Source organism: Apium graveolens, chromosome 10 (genome assembly GCF_009905375.1).
Source record: "Apium graveolens cultivar Ventura chromosome 10, ASM990537v1, whole genome shotgun sequence".
Lineage (NCBI taxonomy): Eukaryota > Viridiplantae > Streptophyta > Magnoliopsida > Apiales > Apiaceae > Apium > Apium graveolens.
In genome coordinates this window covers 213,144,153-213,150,517 of record NC_133656.1, presented here as the reverse complement: position 1 = coordinate 213,150,517, position 6,365 = coordinate 213,144,153, and the positions used below count along the sequence as shown (strand labels likewise).

The 6,365-nt window shown below is 40.5% G+C and overlaps 1 non-coding gene across 1 annotated transcript; it reads left to right on the top strand.

Annotated features, from left to right (window-relative positions):
• Positions 1-1,160: 1,160 nt before the first annotated feature.
• LOC141694187 (small nucleolar RNA R71) lies at positions 1,161-1,267 on the top strand. The gene has a single exon (XR_012563513.1). It is a non-coding gene; the product is annotated as a small nucleolar RNA R71 (small nucleolar RNA).
• The last annotated feature ends 5,098 nt before the right edge of the window (positions 1,268-6,365 follow it).

Sequence of the window (6,365 nt, the reverse complement as noted above, 5' to 3'; positions counted from 1 at the left end):
TTGGCGGTAACTTTTGCTGCAGAACAGCGCTGCATTCTTCCGTGAGAGCAACGGTTTCAAGGTCATCCAGTTTCACCTTCCTTGAAAGAATAGTCTTCATGAACTTCGCATAACTAGGCATTTATTCCAGAGCCTCAGCGAAAGGTATATTGATGTGAAGTTTCTTGAACACCTCCAGAAACTTCCCAAACTGTCTATCCAGCTTTTGTTGCTGCAATCTCTTAGGAAAAGGTGGTGGAGGATAGAGCTGTTTCTCCCCTGTATTAGCCTCAGGCAGAGTGTGTTCAACAATAGTCTTCCTTGGTTCCGCCGCTTTCTCCTTTTGCTTAGATTCTTCATCTCTAACTTCAGCTTCGACTTCTTTTGCCTTTTCAGCATCAGCTACTTTTCCAGACCTTAAGGTAATAGCCTTGACTTGCTCTTTAGCTTCCTTCCTTCCTGGTACTTCCGTGTCACTGGGAAGAGTGCCAGGTTGACGATTGAGCACTGCATTGGCTAATTGACCGATTTGATTTTCCAAGGTCTTGATAGAAACCGCCTGACTCTTGCACAACAGCTTAAGTTCCTCAAAATCAGCACTAGTAGGTGCAGCTGCACTTCCCTGTTGAGGATATGATTGCCTTGTAGCATACTGCTGTGGTTGCTGGAATCCAGGTGGGTTAAACTGTTTACTCACTCCTTGCTGATATGGTGGCTGAATAGCATTCTGATTATTCCCCCAGCTGAAATTTGGATGATTTCTGTTATTAGGATGATAGGTCGCTGGCACAGGCTGCTGTTGTCGCTGATAATTATTCACATACTGAACAGATTCGTTGACAAGAGAACACTGATCCGTAGCATGAGAACCTGCACAAAGCTCACAAACCATAGCTATTTGATTAACTCCATACGTAGCCAGAGAATCAACCTTCATTGATAGCGCTTGGAGCTGGGCTACAATAGCGGTGGCTGCATCAACTTCCAGAATACCTGCTACCTTGCCTGACGTCATCCTCTGAGTTGGGTTTTGATGCTCATTTGCAGCCATCGTCTCTATAAGATTATACACCTCAGTATAGCTTTTAGCCCATAAGGCGCCTCCAGCTGCTGCATCGAGCATGGGCCGAGATTGGGCCCCCAAACCATTATAGAAACCAGTGATCACCATCCAATCCGGCATTCCATGATGTGGACATTTTCTCAACATTTCCTTGTAGCGTTCCCAAGCCTCGCACATAGATTCTGTAGGTTGCTGCGCAAACTGAGTAAGAGCACTCCTCATAGCAGCAGTCTTTGCCATTGGATAAAACTTCACCAGAAACTTTTGCGCAAGATCTTGCCACGTAGTGATGGACCCAGCTGGTTCAGAATGTAACCAGTCTTTAGCCTTATCCCTCAGTGAGAATGGGAAAAGCCTCAACTTGATAGCCTCATCAGTCACGCCATTATACTTAAAAGTGCTGCAGATCTCGACAAAATTTCTTATGTGCATGTTGGGGTCTTCAGTTGCCGCTCCTCCAAAAGAAACAGAATTCTGCACCATCTGAATAGTGCCCGGCTTGATTTCAAAGGTGTTAGCTTGAATAGCCGGATGAAGGATGCTTGACTGAATATCATCAATTTTAGGGCGAGAAAAATCCATAAGAGCTGGATCAGCTTGAACAATACGATCTCCCATGTTTACTGGTTCTTTCTGCTCAGCTCCTGAATCCGAATCCTCAAAATCTAACTTCTCCGGAATATCAAGAACTTCGTCTGTCTCCTCAGCTGTATCTAAAGTCCTCTTGCGAGCACGAGAACGAGTTTGCATAAACGCTTGCTAAAGTACCTGAAACACAACCGAAAAGAGTAAGTAACTATTACGTCCTAATCACTGAGTCCTAATGACCAATGATGGTAAGTACATAAACTAAACAAATACGCCGAGTCCCCGGCAGCGGCGCCAAAAACTTGTTAGGGCGAAAACACGCGCTAATATTCACGCAAGTATACGCGTTCGCAAGTAATATAGAATACTTTCTAGTTCGTTCCCTCAGAGACTCAGACTAATTTATTGTCTAATTAAACTCACTCACCAATGTATGATTATTTCTCAATGTTAAGATAATAACACTTAAAATTGTTGATCAAATATTAACTATAATTAACTACTTAATTAACCACTTAACTAACACTTCAAATTATCAATAATAAAACACTCATGAGATCACAACTTCATTATTACTTCCTTCGATAGCCATTGTTATTACCTTTAGCATGAGACAGTGATGATATTAATCGAATAACACTAAACTGATAAAAGCCAACTTTCATTGTACTAATACCATTCTACCAAACATCCACAATTAAGATAGAAGTTGAATAGTCATCAATTATATTGAGTTCCTATATGTCTACAGAAATTGACAACACAACGATTTAAGCACTAGTTATTTCTTTTGATTACATAGGGCAAATAAAACTGTTAGAGTTACCCACTAATCATGCACAACGTACATGAACCTATGCTAGCATGGCAAGTTCTAAATCTCAAGATCCACCGTCGCTTCACAAAAGATTAACACCCTATCTTATATGTTCGCGACGCACATAAGACGAATACGCACAACCAATACTAGATATCAAGCAATCATCACACACTAAAGTATTAAACAATTAACTAAAGAGTTCCATAATAAATCCGTTGTAACCCCATGATCATGATTAGCCCATAATAGAACTTATCGCCATCATGGGTTCATATGAAATCATGACAAACAACACAAGAAAATAATAACTACACTAATTATATTAAAACAGAGTACGTCACAAGAGTAAATAAGTCAAAGCAAGAAAACTAGCATCCAACGTTACAACGAAACAAGAATCACAAGAATATATGCTTCCTCTTCGTTGCGGTGTGCTAAATCGGTCTTCTTCCTTATCTCCTTGGCTTCTTGCATATAACACAATCTAAAACATAATCTCCTTCATACTCTCTATGAAAACGTCTCAAATCTACCTATATAATAGTCCCATAAAACTCAGATTACATAGAAGTTGGAAGCCACACAGAAGTAGAAGTCTAAAATAATTCAGCTTTTTCCCCGACCTTGCGCGGCCGCTCAGCATATCTGCGTGGGCGCGCAGGCTGCTGCGCGGCCGCTCAGTATTGCTGCGCGGGCGCGCAGGACCCTACTGGACCTCACTCATTGTATAAGTCTTTTGTGGACCTCACTCATTGCACGGTCAAATAAGCATTTGAGTTGTAAATAAAAAGCACGATTCCGTAGTAAGCTCCAGAGTTCTTGTAGTGTTGTATATCACTTTGTGCCTAGAAATTTTTATTCTTTGTATAATCATAGGATTGCCTTGAAGATAGTCTAGTCATAGTAATTGGTCTAGTTCCGAAGCATATCTGTTAAGCATTTGCACACACCACGTTTCTGGCTGTATGTCCGGTTGCATGAGTTTATTGATCTTTAGTTGTCTAACTGTATTCGTTGAGATGTGACAATTTGGTTGGTTAATTGTAGTAAGGGGGATCGTTGCATTTTCATATAGATTGCATTCATGCATATTTTTATTTGTTTTTGAGTCTGTGACGCTTGAGGACAAGCATCGATTTAAGTTTGGGGGTGTGATAAGTGGCATTTTATACCACTTAGAACGTCTTAAAATGGCTTAAATTGGTGTCTTGAAATCAAGTATTTTGTGTATTTGATGCGTTTTTCTAGTGTTTATGCATTTCAGGGTAATAGTTGCATTTCGGGGGAGGAATCATCAAGAATAAGCCTTGGCATGTGTTCACCATTGCGAGAGGAAAGGAATGGGCAGATTACGGCGAAGAAACGGAGCAAGCTTGGAATTTTTCCAGTAGGGTCCTGCACGCCCGCGCAGCAATGCTGAGCGGCCGCGCAGCAGCCTGCGTGCCCGCGCAGATATGCTAAGTGGCCGCGCAAGGTCGGGGAAAAAGCTGAATTATTTTAGACTTCTACTTCTGTGTGGCTTCCAACTTCTATGTAATCTGAGTTTTATGGGACTATTATATAGGTAGATTTGAGACGTTTTCATAGAGAGTATGAAGGAGATTATGTTTTAGATTGTGTTATACGCAAGAAGCAAAGGAGATAAGGAAGAAGACCGATTTAGCACACCGCAACGAAGAGGAAGCATATATTCTTGTGATTCTTGTTTCGTTGTAACGTTGGATGCTAGTTTTCTTGCTTTGACTTATTTACTCTTGTGACGTACTCTGTTTTATTATAATTAGTGTAGTTATTATTTTCTTGTGTTGTTTGTCATGATTTCATATGAACCCATGATGGCGATAAGTTCTATTATGGGCTAATCGTGATCATGGGGTTACAACGGATTTATTATGGAACTTTTTAGTTAATTGTTTAATACTTTAGTGTGTGATGATTGCAATATCTAGTATTGGTTGTGCGTATTCGTCTTATGTGCGTCGTGAACATATAAGATAGGGTGTTAATCTTTTGTGAAGCGACGGTGGATCTTGAGATTTAGAACTTGCCATGCTAGCATAGGTTCATGTACGTTGTGCATGATTAGTGGGTAACTCTAACAGTTTTATTTGCCCTATGTAATCAAAAGAAATAACTTGTGCTTAAATCGTTGTGTTGTCAATTTCTGTAGACATATAGGAACTCAACATAATTGATGACTATTCAACTTCTATCTTAATTGTGGATGTTTGGTAGAATGGTATTAGTACAATGAAAGTTGGCTTTTATCAGTTTAGTGTTATTCGATTAATATCATCATTGTCTCATGCTAAAGGTAATAACAATGGCTATAGAAGGAAGTAATAATGAAGTTGTGATCTCATGAGTGTTTTATTATTGATAATTTGAAGTGTTAGTTAAGTGGTTAATTAAGTAGTTAATTATAGTTAATATTTGATCAACAATTTTAAGTGTTATTATCTTAACATTGAGAAGTAATCATACATTGGTGAGTGAGTTTAATTAGACAATAAATTAGTCTGAGTCTCTGAGGGAACGAACTAGAAAGTATTCTATATTACTTGCGAACGCGTATACTTGCGTAAATATTAGCGCGTGTTTTCGCCCTAACAAGTTTTTGGAATCGGTCTTCTTCCTTATCTCCTTTGCTTCTTGCGTATAACACAATCTAAAACATAATCTCCTTCATACTCTCTATGAAAACGTCTCAAATCTACCTATATAATAGTCCCATAAAACTCAGATTACATAGAAGTTGGAAGCCACACAGAAGTAGAAGTCTAAAATAATTCAGCTTTTTCCCCGACCTTGCGCGGCCGCTCAGCATATCTGCGCGGGCGCGCAGGCTGCTGCGCGACCGCTCAGCATTGCTGCGCGGGCGCGCAGGACCCTACTGGAAAAATTCCAAGCTTGCTCCGTTTCTTCGCCGTAATCTGCCCATTCCTTTCCTCTCGCAATGGTGAACACATGCCAAGGCTTATTCTTGACGATTCCTCCCCCGAAATGCAACTATTACCCTGAAATGCATAAACACTAGAAAAACGCATCAAATACACAAAATACTTGATTTCAAGACACCAATTTAAGCCATTTTAAGACGTTCTAAGTGGTATAAAATGCCACTTATCACTGCACAGAGTCTACAATAGTCTCCACTCCACACTCATTCATTTCTACTCACTCGAAGGATATTGTTCATCCGTCGAGTAGTGATTGTATCCCGACGGATGTGCCTAACAGCAGTCATCCATCGGATAGTCAAATTACTAACCCGATGGATATTTCTCATCCGTCGGGTGTCTCTGCACAACTCCGAAGTTCAACTATAGTTACAAGTGCAGATGAATTAGTAATTGTGCAATCACTATTAGGATTGAGGGAAGGTAGTGACTTGAGTGAGAGTCTGGGTTGCTCCCAGGAAAAAGGAGAGGAAAAGAGTGATCCAATGCAGTCCATTTCTTCAGGACTGGCAAAAGTAAGTGTGAGGAGTCCCATCTTTGATGGTGAAGGTGAGGGTGTGAGGGTGGGGAGCCAAGGTGAGACCTTGATGCAAGAAAAGAGAGACAATGAGAGAAATGCAGGTACTGAAGATATAAAGTTGGATGTCATTGTAAGTGAGTTAATGAATGTACATGATGCATACATGGAGGGACTATCTCAGCAAACTCAAGCTATTATAGATTCTATCTCCTTGGATGCTGAGACATTTACTCACCCTGTTCCAGCATATCAACTTCTAGTGGGACAGGGCAATGACAATGCAGAAAGAATGCTCAATTTGGTGCACACCACACAGTCCATGCAAAGAGCTAAGGATGCCATCACAACTTTTTCCTCAATAGCTGGTGATGTTGATTATGAGACTGGTGGTTCAGAAGAATTCTTTGGAGGTGAGGGTGGAGATAGTGAAGAAGA